Genomic DNA, 16,172 nt, shown 5'->3' on the forward strand with positions numbered 1-16,172 from the left:
CTCCGGGTAGCCTTCAGTTTCTCATGCTGCTTTGCGGGGACATACTGGTAATCAGACGTTCCTGCAGCACCTGTATTTCTTTAACAGCCTGCAGATTGTCTTCCTGCAGAGTTCGCTGCTCCTCCTTAGCATACTGGAGGTGTGTACGCAGACCTTGCAGTTGGTTCTGCAGTCGGTGCTCTGCTTCAAACTTTTCCTTGACTTCTTCTGTCAACTGAAAATTTTCTTCTTTCAGTTTTAAGTTTTCTCTTTTTAATCTTGAATTTTCTCTTTTTTCAGTCTCTGTATTCTTCAGGGCTTCTTTGCAGTCCTCCTTCCATTTACGCACATCTGCTTTGAGAATGACACTCTCCTGGCGTGAGACTTCCTTCTCTAGGTTGAGGGTCTGAAGATCCTTCTGAGAGACTTTGAGATCTGTATCAAGATTACCAATAGTTTCTTTAGCAATGTCCAGCTCCTCAGTGAGACTGTGTAATTCCTTTCTGGAAACTTCCAGGTCTGTGCGGTAGCTGTTGGTCTCATGATGTGAGGCATCAAGCTCTAAACGAAGAGTGTGAACCCCTTGCAGGAAGACTGTCATCTGCTTCAGTGCCTCCTCATACTTCCGCTTTAGCGTAGCCACCATTTTATCCGATTGGCTCTGTTTTTCATCCATGGCGGAAATAGTAACCTTTGCAGTATTTAGCTCAGTCTTGAGATCCTCCAATTTGGTCTTGGCCGCAGAGTAAATTGCGAGCACAGTCTTCTGTAGCTCAGCATTATTTTTCTCTCCCTTTCCAATTCTTCACAGAGCAGATCACAGTCATGCCTGGCAATTTTCAGGGCGTCTTCAGGGCTGTCAAGGGATCGTTACTCACTGGTTCTGGCTCCGCTTCCCTGGGATGACTGGTTGAGGGTTCCTCACTGTTGGCACCGGACAGACACTTCTTTGGGGTACACGACTTCTGCCTTAGGCCCTCTGGATATTCGGTTAACCGCGGGACGAATTCTCCATTTTCTCTAGGCTGCAGGGCAACTCGGTCCCCCTTTTCCTCCACAGGATCTGCGGACGTGTCTGTTCCTTCCACGGTAAGTGAAGAACTGCTTTTATTTTTCCGCCTTTTTGTTTTGGATGACACCGTCCCTTCAGGGATATTGGGGTCTCCATCTTCATTTGAAATTTTAGCGGCTTCATTATATACGCCAGGCTTTTCTTGCAGTTGCTTTAGCTGACAGAAATATTGGGTGATCTGCTGCTCCCGCTCTATCTCCTGCTGATCATCTTCGTCATCAAAGGGAGCGGTCTTTTCTGTTCGTGCCGAGTTCAGGCACCCCCACCATTCTTGGGGTGTTTTGTGGGTGTGACTCGGTTCGGGTTCCCGATAAGAGATGTCTTCCCCTTTATTGGACTGGAAGAGCCACTCTTCCGTGGGGTAGGGTTCATTACAGGAACGCTGCATCTTGTCCTCCATTTTTAGGCTATCAGGTGTAATTTTCTTCCTGACCTCAGGAGGCACTATTGCAGCTGTTGCCAATGTATTTGCTAGAACCCCCAATTGTGGTAGTCCTACAGATGGGCATATTTTGCTTGTAGAGGTCGTAGCTCTCACAGGCATCTCTGTAGACTTTTCTTTCTTGGGAATTTTATTTTTGTTTTATTTTTTTCAATATCAGCAGTACTGTGCATGCATTTTCTCTTATCAGGTATACAAGATGTGCAGTTGCTAGGTAAAAAAGTCTATTTGCTCTACACCATTTACTTGTTAGGTGCAATCTCTCCGCTTCAGCAACAGAATTTGGTTTTCTGCCTGAGTTCAGTAATTTTCAGTCTCATCTTTGGGTATTATGGCATTCACACTTCACACTTTGGGTGTCTGTTTTTGCTCCCAAGATATATAGGCAGACTTTTTTACTTGCAGAAAAAAAAACATTCTTTCATTCCCGGCAGGGTGACTCAACACTCAGCATTTGTTTGCTAAAAATTCCCCTGCTTCAGCACAGTCTTGTATCAATTTTCACACTTTTCTGCATATACTCCATTCACAGCTGGTAGCCCTATGCGGTGTGGCAACCTTTATTTGCAAAATCAGCACCTCTCGTGGGTCACCATCTGTATTCACTGCTTCAGCGAAACATTTGAAAACAACAAACACCTATCCCTTTTTAAGGGCTGACTCACTTCTTGAACCCTGACTATGGCTGGAAGGCAAAACCCCTATTTCAATGACCATATTACACTTTGTGATAGGCAAAATAAGGTTTAGCTACTTCAGCAGTCTCTTCTGGGTTTTTCTGAGTTTCAGCGCAGTGTGTATCCCTTTAACTCTGATCTCTGCTGCATGAGGTTTTTTTTTTTTTCTAAGTTTCTCAGATTGTTTGTAGGCAAAAAGCATAAAAAAAAATTTCACATAAAAATCTCCGGTCCTTTTTAACTACAAGGACACCTCTTGTCCCACCTCGGACACCATATGTAGACGGACGTTCAAAGAGGTACACATTTGGAGGCTTTTATAAGGTGAAATTATAATAAGGCTTTATTGTGCCTTTTCCTTTTTATCAGGAAATCATCCAAACACAGGGGGGGGGGACAAAGCTTCTATTCACTTGGGAGTATTTCTAGTGAAATCCTATGCAATTAATTCACATCTCCGTTAGTTAAGCATTTCTCCCAGCCCCAAACATATAGCATGAAATAAGCAGATATAAGCAGTCTCTTAATTATGAAAGTCTTATCTGTTTCTTGCTGTAAAGTAAGCTTCTCTGCTCTCCTGGAACCGCACCCGTGCGTGCACAGAAAATATCAGCATCCAGGTTTAGAAGTCTTATTTGGTGTCTTGCAATCAGCTATGCTGGGCAGAGCTCAAGACCGGTCAGCTCCAGAGATGTGTGTTCTCTTGGTCAGTCTCTCCTGGGAGTCTCAAGAACACTCCTCTGTATCTCCAAAGGTCAGCTCTCATTCAGAGCTAAGGAGTCACTTCCTGTCTCACAGGACAGGCTTTTGTAAGCAATCTAAATCAGGCAGGTGGTGTTTCTTAATTGACTATCAGCAGTTAACCACCACACTGCTAGATTAAAGGCACATTACTGGAACAGGGCTTACTCCCCTGTTACAAACCCCATAAAATGCAAAAAAGTACTAAACTACCTAAAAAAACAAAAAGCAGATATAGCATTCCTACAGGAAATGCATCTAAATTCAAAAGAAAGCAATAAACTACAAAGAGACTGGGTAGGACACAGTATCTTTTCCCCGGCAATAGGAAAGAAAGCGGGAGTGGCCATACTTATAAATAAAAATCTCCCCCAAGAAAAAATCAACACAGAGAGAGACAGTGAGGGCAGAGTCATAGTGGCAGAGGTCAGAAGTGGAGGAATAGACTACTTCCTAGGCAATGTCTACGGACCAAATGACCATAAGACTGAATTTTATCAAGAAACTATAAACAAGATACTAAAATATAAACTTAGAAATTTAGTCCTGGGAGGAGACTGGAACGCAGTACAGGACAAGTTCTTAGACAGATCAAACCATAATGATAGCACGCCCAAAGACAGTGTCCAAACCAAAAACATGGAATTGATTAAAATAGCACTTGGGGTAGTGGATGGATGGAGAACGCTCAATCCATTGGAGAGGGACTTCTCCTTCTACTCCAATGTACATAACTCATTTTCAAGAATCGACGCAATCCTCCTAACACCGAACCTACTAAACAAAATAGCAGCACACATAGACATGGGAGAGATAATTATCTCTGACCATGCAATGGTACGCCTAGATCTAGATCCTAGATGTTATTTATATGATATGTATTACTACTGTGAAGCGCTATGTACATTTATGGCGCTATATAAATAAAGACATACAATACAATACAATACAAGATATGGGGCTGGGCAGAGCAAGCCCAAACACCTGGAGATTCCCAAACTATCTGAGCAATAGCGAAGATTTTGTGAATTACATAAAGGGAGCCTGGGAAAGATTTGATATCACAAATCAGGATCATAGGACAAACCCCATACTTTTTTGGGAAACATCAAAAGCAGTAATTAGGGGCGACATTATGGCATATATCTCCAGAAGAAAGAAACAGGCAACACAGGAGTTCTGTAAAGCAAGTAAAGAACTTAGCAAGGCATTCAAAGCGGTCAAAACAGATCCAACATCCCAAAATAAAGAAATCTATAACCAGAAAAAATCTGCATGTGAGGTGTGTTTAGAGAAAAAAGAACTAGGGAAAAAATCAATAAAAGAAGCCAAATTTTTCAGACACGGAAATAAGACGGGTAGGCTCCTGGGAAACCTTATGCGCAACTATAGGTCAACTAAACCTATCACTAAAATATATGATAAGACAGAGATAATCACAGAAGCAAAAAAAATAAATGAGGTGTTCAAAGAATACTACAGTAAACTATATAGAGACGGAGAGATAAATACAGAAGCAAGGGACACTTTTTTTAAAAACATTAAAATTCCTAAAATAAGTCAAGAAGAAATTGACAGTCTAAACTCCCCCATCACCCAAAAAGAGATAAAGGACACAATTCAAAACCTTGAAAATTGCAAGGCCGCAGGCCCGGAGGGGATGTCAGGGGAATATTATAAACTCTTAAAAGAAGACCTGATAGAACCACTACAACAATTATATCACAAGGCATTTAAAGACGCCACGTTTATGCAAACAAGAGAAATGGCCCATATAATGATAATACACAAACAGGGGAAGGACCCCTAAGACCAGAGTCGTACAGACCAATCTCACTGATTAATCAGGACGCTAAAATATTTACCAAAATTATGGCAGATAGCCTAGCGAACATTCTCCCGTCCTTGATACACTCTGACCAGTCTGGATTTGTCAAGGGAAGATCCGCAGTGAAAAACATCAGAACAGTCTTAGCGGCAATAGAATGGGTCCGACTACACAAAATAGGGAATACAGCCCTCGTGACTATCGATGCAGAGAAAGCATTTGATAACATAATGTGGGATCATGTGTTTTTCGTGCTAGATAAATTTGGACTTAGGGGAAATTTTTGTAACATGATAAAGGCAATGTACAACACCCCAAAGGCTAGAATAATAGCAGCAGGCCACCTATCAGACCAATTCCAACTATATAGAGGGACACGCCAAGGGTGCCCGCTGTCACCCCTGCTTTTTAATCTAGCAATAGAACCTCTGGCCATTTACCTGAGACAAATGGAGGAATTTAAGGGGATCAGGATAAACAAAACAGAACTGAAACTATCAATGTTTGCAGACGACATATTAATGTTCATGACTAACCCTGATGAATCAATCAAAAAGGTTCTACAGCAAATAGAGACATTCGGGTCGTTTGCTGGCTTTAAATTAAATATATCTAAAACAGAAATGATGTATATTAAAGAACCCCCAGACACAAGGACACCATATAATTTCCCTGTAAAATAACAAAAAAAAACATTAGATACCTGGGGATCATGCTGGAGGCAGACATTTCCAGACTATACGAAAATAACTTTAAACCTATCATAAAAAAAATAGTGCAGAACTAAATAACTGGATGACACTACCCTTATCACTATTTGGGAGAGCAAGCGCAATCAAAATGATATCGTTTGCCAGACTCCTATATCCCATGCAAACTCTCCCTATGCTCCTCAAATAAAGATATTACTGAAATAAATAGAGCAATGACAAAATTTCTATGGGGAAATAAGAGAAGCAGAATAGCTCTAAAAAAAACTACAATTACCAAAGGAAATGGGAGGTATCAACCTACCGAATATCAGGAACTATAACATAGCAAGTATAATGAGACATGTAGGGGACTGGATAAAAGACACAAATCATTACTCCTCCCTAGAAATAGAAAAAGAGTTTTCACCAGAGACCTCCCTGAGACAGCTAATACACACAAAATGGGGAGACATCCCAATAACCCAAAGAAACAATATTCTAATCAAAGATACTATAACAACGTGGAAAACGGTCAGAAAAAAGTTTAAACTATCACACACAATTTCAAGATACATACCAATCCAAGATAACCCCACATTTATACCAGGGTACACCCAAACATCATTCCAAATTTCTTAAAAAAAAGGCATGACATGCCTAGAGCATGTGATTAACACAGACAAACAGGAATACATGACATTCCAAGAGCTCACACAAAAATGGGACATCCCCAAAATCTAATACATGCCTTCTCATACACACAGCTAATCAGTTTTTGAAAAAAAATTGGCAAACCATAAAATAACAGTACTAAAAAACAATAGAATAGACGACTATTTTAAATCAAAAGAACAGGACAAAAGCAAATTGTCAGAACTATACAGCATCATCAGAGACCAGGACATGGAGACCACACACGCCAACACATTTAGGGCATGGAAAAAAGACTTCCCAGAAATACAAAACAAGGAACAGCTAATACAGGGCATACATAGGGTACACAGGATTATACCGTCAGAGACATGTGGGAAATGCAATACAAAATAACACATAGAGCATACATAGCATTCAAACGACAGATAAAGACTAGGACAGAAGATACCACATTCTGCCTTAAATGCAAGACACCAAAGGCGGACCTTAAACACTGCCTTTGGACCTGCATACATATATCCAGATATTGGGACCAAGTGCTAGACTATATGAAAGTAAAACTAAAAATCTCATGGACAAAGGACCCAATACCTATGATATTTGCGAACATAGAGAACTGGACGGAGGTTAAACAAATCAGCAGATCAGTAACTAGACCCACAGAGGTTATACTACTAGCGGCAAGAAAGACCATTATGATAAACTGGATACAAACAGCCCTCAATGGGACAACTACATGACACACTCTATAAATTAATGACAATAGACAGACTGGAGACATCCATAGACAGGAACAGAACAACGAGAGACTTCCGCCAAATATGGGACTGGTTCCTTAAGGACAGAGACTTGATGACAGTGGACGGTTTAGGGTAAAAGCACGAGATAGGAGACGGAAAGTAGAAAAAGAGTAAACAGGACCAACACGACAAGTTGCGTTAGAGTTTAAGGTTAAATAGATAGGAATCGAGCTGGAGAAAATCGTAACCATAATGTATAACACAAGGGGGAAACAAGGCGAACACAACAGAAGAAAGTAAAAATGCTCGCCCATATGTCGAACATGAACCCTAGTTCAAGTTCAAAGTTAAGAAAAATATGTTTAATATATGAAAAAATTGTAAACAATGTATGTGAAAAACGGGTGACATAATATGAGTGTACCAGAACAAGTTTTCAAGCTGATCGCCTGTATACTGAAAATGAACCTAATAAAAAAGATTTGTGAAAAAAAAAAAAACATATTTTTAAAAAAACAATACATATAAAAAAAAACATATTCAAAACCCCAAATACATATAAAAAAACAAATACATATAAAAAGAACCAAATACATATAAATCCCCCAGTACATATAAACTCTTACCATGGAGCTGGTCTCAAGTGTCATGCCTCTGGCCAGTGGCTGAGGGGGCTCAGCAGCCAGACCAAGCAGTTGCCACCAAGCCGGGCTCTCTCCAGCTGCAGGACTCCCTCCTCGCTGACTGTTCCGCGCAGAGCTTCTGACGCTGCAGCGCGACGGGCCTCTCTGATGTCAGAACGCCGGAAGTAAGCTTGGCCCAGCTTCCGGCGTGCGCCAGCATGAGAGGGAGGCCTGGCACGTGCTGATGTCAGAGGGCCCAACATGGCACAGTCTGTGTAATGGGAGGCCTGCAGGTAGGGAGAGCCGGGGCCCAGCGGCAACTGCTTTGTCCGGCCGCCGGGCCCCCCACAACCACCGTGTCTGGCTACAGCCCCTTTCCCTGCTGGCTTCCTTACCCACAACCAAGATGGCCAAAAACAGAAAGTGTCCTCACTTTGCCCTTTTCCAAGGTGTATGATATAGTTGGCTGCATCTGTCCTTGGTATTTAAGTTAAGTAGCAGACATTTATTCCCAGCCACTGCCCGAGCAAGGTGTCTGATCCTTGTGATTTTGAACCACATCTGATTTTCTGCTTGAAAATTTGCCTGTCTTGTACGTCTGCCTGGACCTGGATTCTGTTTGCCTCTCTACTGCCCTGACCTTAGAACCGTGACCCTGACTATGGTGCTGTACCCTGTCTTGACCTTGGAACCGTGATCCGACTATGCTGACCTCCATAGACTATCTTAGGTTAGCCTAAGATAGTAAATTAGGGAGTGGGAAAGAGGGGGAGGGGGAAAGGGAAGGGTGGCTCCCGCATCAGCACAATCATGCATAAAGTAATGTTGAGTAAAGTACAACCAAAATCAGGTGCAAAAGAGGATAGAGACTGTAGTAACAACAAAAACACATAGAAGTTCCTCCTTGAATGCACTCAGAAAGGTAAATAAAGATGATATGGTAAATATAGTTAAAAACCTTTTAATCACATAAGTAGTAAAACATGTTTGTATAGAGGGGGATGGTAAAAATTCCAAGGCCAATCCCTACTAACAGACCAAGAGAATCTTCCAAAATATACACATGGAAGATAGTGTAAATGGCAGTACATCACCTAGATGTGGATACATAGTCTGCAGGAGTCACCATGTACATCCTCAGACTTGGAAACCTGTCCTGTCCACAGTGTTCCTATTTACTAAAAACCGTCAACCTCAAGAATTGAGGCTGATGGTACAGAATCTGAGGGGGTGATAAAGGAGCAGTCGATACGGTATTGAAGTATACCTACAGAATTTCAGTGAACCACATGAAGGCATAATGTATATCAACTCCAGAACAGGATGAAATCAACATAACATGAGGAAAAAGTAACATACAGTGAGAACAAAAAACCACACACAAAAACACTAGCTACGTGGCTTAGTGGTATAAAACTCTGCGAAAGGGCATGCACAAAGTGTGCTCTGCTGATGCCCAGAGGCACGGTTGATGTACTGCCATTTACACTATCTTCCATGTGTATATTTTGGAAGATTCTCTTGGTCTGTTAGTAGGGATTGGCCTTGGAATTTTTACCATCCCCCTCTATACAAACATGTTTTACTACTTATGTGATTAAAAGGTTTTTAACTATAGTTACGTTAGCCCAAGATACCAAGTTTGCTGGGGAACAGTATCTATTAAGGTATTTCTTGAATCAGTGGCAACTGATTTTCCGCCTTTTTTCACTAACTTATCCTACTGCTAATACTAGGGTGGACCTCATCATTTGTCTTCTGACTAGGGAAGCTTTGATATGGATTTCCCCAGTTCGGGACAGCAAAGACCAATCTTGATGTTTAAGATACGTCCTACCGCCCATGGCCCTAAGTGTATTATATTTCAAACAATTTGTTAATGAGCATACAGTAGCACATTGCCAAAAAATGGACTAATATAAATGTATGCTTCTTTTTCTCTATGATCAATCTTAACGTGTCAGATAAAAATAAAAACACTGCGCTGGATAAAAATACACCTTGCAACCTTAATCCCGCATCAGACATCTGTCAAGATGAAAGGAATTCCCTGACAAGAGCAAGACTAGCTGTATTCTGTATTTCAGTAAAGGTGAGTAAAGTCCTGAACATAATATTATGTACCAAGCACTTAAGTATGAAGTGCCTTAACAACATGAGTGCTGAATTAGAATTATCTGCCAGGGTATTTACTGCAAAGATGACTCCAAAATTATCAGACCTGGAAATCGGTTTATTTTCAGCAATTCCTTCTAAAGCTCAAGAATCATGATGAAGTGCAACGGAGCAGGAAACAGAACTTTTACCCAAATACCCAAATTGATCCAATTATCAGACCACTGTTCCAGGCACCAGCACCTCATTAAAAAAATGCCTGAGCCAATTCCCCCCGTTGCATTACAAAACAACTCTATGTCACGGTTCAACACTGGATCGTTGAGCCACATGGTTCAACCATTGTAAGTACCCAGGTACTACTGCCAACCTCTCAAATCATCCTTCAAAGATATGGATTGTCTAATAAAAATTGTGCAGCACTTTTATACCAACCATAGCCAATAATACATTGTGTGAAAATATATTTCCCAATGAGCAACATATTCCAAGTTAATTCAAGGTGACACAAGCAGGATTGCAGATCCTTTTAGGAGATTTTCTTTATGTAGTAGACCAAACCTCAAAGTCATTTTTGACTGAGGAAGCCAAAAGGCCACATTCATTGAGGCCATCTCGATGGCAAGGAATGCAATCACTACTGTCGGACCATTGCTTTTATCTTTGGCTATCACTACACCAAACTGACATTCTACTCTACGAAAAGATGATAAAAGTCTTTCACGTGTGTCAACACCCACTGAACCCACAAACAAAAAATAATCTAGAAAGTGGACAATCCCTGGTAACCCTGAGACCTGATATACAACCACTCAAAATATTAGGTCTAGAGCATTAAATAGGAGCACGAGATAGCACAACTCATGGACCGAAAATCAACATACAATTTGCCCTTTAAATAACATCCAAGCAGATAGGATTCTAGATTTACTTGTAGTAACCTAAAAAACGACTCTGGTTTTTGCTGTTAATTCACCCAACCATATTTTTGTACCACAATCATTGCATCTTCTAAATGATTAATGTGTCACGCTTGTGCTCCTACACACAAGCCGAGAGAGGGGAAGGGACCCAATAGCGAGGTGGGGGAAGCCGCAGGAGACATGATGGAGGAGAAGTTGACGCGCAGCTGGGGATTGGCACACGTAGTCTTGTGAGCATGCCGCATGCAGGAGAATACGCGATGTGTCCGGAGATGCGGAGCCAAGCACAGAGACACATTTGGCCCAGCTGCATGTGTGCCCATGCTCTGGCAGCAGAGCAGGGATGCACGCGTTCTCAGACACCAACGCGGGGGTGTGGGTTTGCCACAAGTGAGGAGCAAGGGGAGGTAGAGTCCAGAGCACAAGGTAACAATAGAATTGCTTCTTGGAGGACGTCCAGCCTCCTTAAAGAACAGAAGAGTGCAGCGAAACTAAGTACAAAGTAAGGGTAAAAGGGGACGACAGACAGCACTCTGATAGTGTTAAATTTATGCAATTGCAGGGTGCACGGAACAAAAGGGGACCCTTATTCCCCTGTATAGTACTAACAAATCTACGTAAGTACCAGCACTTACTGTCTAATAGCTAAATGATGAAAACAGTTGTAATGCAGAATAAACATTTAATAATAAAGCGAACCAGAAATAAATCAAATGTGTTTGCAGAAACCAGTATCACAAAGGGGCATGTAACAAAGTAAGGGGTGGGGGGGGGAGAAAGGAAAAGGGGAAAAAACATGAAACACAAGGAATATACACAAAAAACGGAGAACGGCAAGTAAGCTAGGGGGCGACGTTTTGAGGGACTACCTCTTCATCTGGCCCATTCCCCCTGGTACAAAAGGTCCCAGAGGTACTTCCCTAAGCCTCCCTTCCCCTATAACTGGTCAAATCAGACACTCCTGAAAATAGAATGCAAAAATGGGGGAGTGGGGGGAGGGGGGGATGGGTGTGAGGGATGGACTGGGCGCTCCCAAATAATGAACCAATAGTGTTTGTTGTTAGAAATGCAACATAAATACACGAGTACACCTTACACCAATAGTGAATAGATAATAAATGTGTAAACAGGCAGCTCAACTTCCTCTGATGGGACAGTTCCAGATCCCAGGATGATGGATTTGTATTGTTTGGAGATGAGGAGGAGCGCAGGAGAGTATGGTGATATATGTAAGAGAAAATAACATATATAGTGCAGACTGTAATCACTGCAGGAATGGAATAAATCTATTGAATAGAACTCACAAAAGTCGTAGATAATTTCACATGTCAGAGATCCTTCTCTCTCTGACTGGAGCCCTTTAGACTGTAAGTGCCAGGATATCCCTCAGTACACGGGTATATAGAAATAAAGAAAAGCCACAATAGTGCATACTATTCCAACTCAGTATATTCACAAAATCAACAAGAGTATAACACACTCACATTTGCCATAGTATAATCGGGTGGGGGAGAGAACCGTTGATCGGTTTTAAGTGCAGTTACAGGCAACTTCACAGCGTCTTGGAGTCTCTCACTGTGTGTTCCGCATATGTCACCGCCGTCGCGTCACTTCCGCTATCGCGTCACGGCTGAGGGCGGAAATTCCCACTGGATGAGATCTCTGCCTTGGTTCTGACAGTCTTTCCGAACAGGTTCCCTCACTACAAACTCCTGACGAAGCATCTAGCAACATGTGATGGTAGTACTAGCAGGAACCAGGGCAGGTAGCAACTGAGTTATTTAAAGGGCAGCGGCAGCTGATAGTAATGAGAGCCAGAGGGAGGCTATGGTCACGCTACATTGATGCCGAGTGTGTCTGTGGAATGGGACAGTGGCAGAATTCAATGCCTTCGTGACAGCACTAAACTGTAATGATCACAACTTACGCCTAACAAGTGAAATCAACCAGGATCAGATTACATTCTTGGACCTGGTAATTTTCAAGGATGACCAGGGCGTCTTACAGTCTACAGTCCACACCAAGGCCACAGCCACGAATAACTTGCTGTTATTCACCAGTCATCATCCCAGACCACAGGTTGAGGGCATTCCGGTGGGACAGTTTCTAAGAGCCAAAAGGAACTGCTCCACAAGTAGTGACTTTGAGAAACAATGTCAAATTATGAGCCAGAAGTTTATGGATAGAGGCTACAGTAAGAGCTGTATTAATAGAGCATATAAACGAGCCAAATATTCAGACCGCAACATGCTACTGTATGGCAAAAAACAAATGGTGAACGAACCAAGTACAGTAAGAATAATTGGCACGTACAGCAGACAGTGGAGAGAGATCAAAAGGATTCTCAATAAACACTGGCACATCCTCTTGGAGGATGATGTATACAAGTCAGTGCTCACTGATACTCCATCCATTACATACAGGAGATCCAAAAACATGTCTGATACTCTAGTACACAGCCACTACAAAACTCCAACCACAACAACTTGGCTAAGTAACACCACAAAGGGCACTTTCAAATGCGGGACTTGTAAGGCTTGCAGCTTCATCAACTCACAAAAAACATTCAAAAATGCCACCGGTTCAACCACATATACAATTAGGGACTACATCAACTGTAAAACAAGTGCTGTGATTTATCTAGCGACATGTAGATGCGGTTTGATGTATGTGGGCAAAACCTCTCGCCAACTACGTCGCCGCATCCTGGAACATGCAAGCACCATCAGGAATGAAGTAGATACGCCACTGGCACGACACATCAATTTGTCACATCATGGTGACACTACATCAGTGGCCTTTCAAGGCATTGAACATGTATCACTCGGTCTCCGTGGAGGCGATATTGACAATGCCCTACTGAGGAAAGAGGCTAGATGGATTTTTATTTTGGGCACGCAGTCACCTCATGGGTTGAATGAGGATTTCAATTATAGTGCATTCCTGTGAGATTCTCTCCATCATGTGCCCTATCTAACCTCCCGGCCCTCTAACACACCATGGATAGGATTACCACTTACATATACTTACCTTAGAACCATTCTGCACACCTATGTAAATGTATGTATCCACTCAGGTGCCCAGATCTTCATGGTACAGCAATCATAAGAGGGCACATATATGCATTACATTTACACAATCACAGAATAAGTGCCCAGATCTTAATAATACAGTAATTATAAGAGGGCATACTCATGCACCACATCACACAATAAAGTAATCAGTCATTTTGCGTGCATCTGCTTTATTAATGCTTTTAAACTACTATATCTATTTTTAGCCAAAGGATACTCCTGCCACAGACCTTATATGTCCAATCAATACCAGGGGCCGCGCTGACAGCATTAGGTTAAGGAGGAGCCTCCCTCTGAATATGTTACCAGCGCTCCATGGCAACAACAGGGTATATAAGGCAGGTCTGTGCAGGGTGCCTTCCCTCCCCGGAAGAAGTTCCCTTGTTAGAAACGAAACGCGCGTCGGGATGACGTCATAGCGACGTCTGTTGTACTGTTGCAGTGTCAAACTCACAGGAGTTTGCTTCCGATCTGTAGAATAGCTTAATACTTTGATGTGGGCCACAGATGTGGATCCCACTAGCTAGCAACTAGGTATATTAGACCTCCTGCTGGTACTGGCTAGCCCAGAGTATATTTACACAGAAGGGTTGTGACAAAACTCTCCCCCCCCCCCCCTGGAAGCAGCTGCAAAAGCGTGAGTGCAGGTTATCAGTCTGGGGTCCCCTTATGCCCTGTTGTAACAGGTTGACCACGGGGTTTACTTACTTGCACCTACCTCCCAGCAGCGCTCCCATTGATCTATCATCACGGGGGTCCCTCCCTGCCTGGGTTTGCATTTGGCTATCTGTGTATGCAGCAGTGCTATGCGCCCTACTGCAGCTTTGCAACACAGTGCTGCATTACCAATGCTCCCAGTGCTCTTGTGTATCACAATACTTGTGTAGATTGTACACCCACTACTTCCCTGACAGGGTTATATTTACTGTTCATCTACTGAACCATTTCCATACAAGTATTGTGAGAATCAACAGTAACTCTATTCTACTGTGTATCACACCAGTTATGACATTACCTGGTCATCTAGAGTGATTTCACATCAGAACTGCACAGTACACTATTTAGGTTTTAAATATATTTGTTATGTTTGCTTCTTTCAATTACACTAATAAAAATGTATTATTTTCATCTAGTAGGGTTGAGTGCATCACATAGGGTTCTTTCCTCTCTCCCCCAATACGCTTATGTTTCACCCTGATAGCACCTCCCTAGAAAGTCTATTTTGAGCTGAGCAGGATTTTCCCCTCCCCACCCCTCCCCCCTCCCTTCTCCCCCACTGATTGCATTAAGTTGAACCTAGGTTCTTTCATTCTATCCTAGCTCGCTCACCACGTATGATATGGCAGGTTTCCTTACAAACAGAATCACCTCCAAAGAAAGACAATTGGAGGCTGACCAACTGTTTTCTCTAAATCAAGCAGACAACATACCGAGTGTTACAGATGACATTAAAACATACTTTCTTAATCTAGAAAAGAAATTGAAGAAAGAAACAAGACTATTCTGGGAAACCACGAGTTTACAAAACTATATAACCAAAGGGTTTATACCACGTGGTCTGAGAATAAATACGTTCCCTGCTTTTGCAGTTCAAGATGAAACATTTATTAAAAAATGGGAACGTATACTTTTCACTTGTTCAACTGAACTAATGACACTGTTAATACAGTATGAATCCACTAAACTAGAAGAAGCAACAGTGGAATTAGATTTAGAGCTTGCACAGACAGGCAAGTGGTCTGAAGAACCTGATTACGTGGAATTAGAATTAAAACTAAAGAAAAACATAGAAAAATTTACAAAAGAAATCAAGGCACGCAAACATACAAAATTCTTGCGAGACGCAAATGACTTTAAGACTGGTAACAGCTTGAAATCCAAAGATTAGCAGCGGAGCACAGCCAAGGAATGGGGCCAGCACCAGCAGTTGGAAGGTTAAAAATAATTATTTATTAAAGCATGGTATAAACAGGGGGGAGACAAAACACACTCTGACGCGTTTCAGGCTATGCAGCCCTTTATCAAAGAGTACAATCGCGTCTCATACTCCCGCAGTTATGAAGGGGATTCCCCGCCTCCATTACCCAGTGATGCCGCGCGGTTTTGGCGCGAACGCTACCATACACTGCTATTGGTTGAGACCAACTTCCAATCAGACAGCTGATTTCGGAAGGTGCGTCTGAGAGAAGGGGAGGAACTAGGGTCTCCCGTTCGGCTGCGAGAGTAACAGAAAAAACAAGGGGAAAAAATATATAAAATTACAATGTACAAAACAAAGACATATAACATATATATTCTAATTGTATGCGCAATTGATTCATTATATGGATGTGAACAGGACATGAATTATGATTTACTTCATGAATAAAGTGTGATCTTAATGCATTATATGGGGTTAACCCTTCAACCATATATATTTATATTATATAGGGTTATCCCTTATGTCATATGTGGTAAATAACAATATAATTAATAGATTCAGGGTAGTAGTCCATATATATGACAATTAACATTATTCAGAGACAATTCATGTACTAATCTCAAGCATTTGTACAGAATAATAAGTTGCATTTGATAAACCTTAAATAACGGAGAACTATTATATGAGGATA

Source organism: Ascaphus truei, chromosome 3, assembly GCF_040206685.1.
Source record: "Ascaphus truei isolate aAscTru1 chromosome 3, aAscTru1.hap1, whole genome shotgun sequence".
NCBI classification, from domain to species: domain Eukaryota; kingdom Metazoa; phylum Chordata; class Amphibia; order Anura; family Ascaphidae; genus Ascaphus; species Ascaphus truei.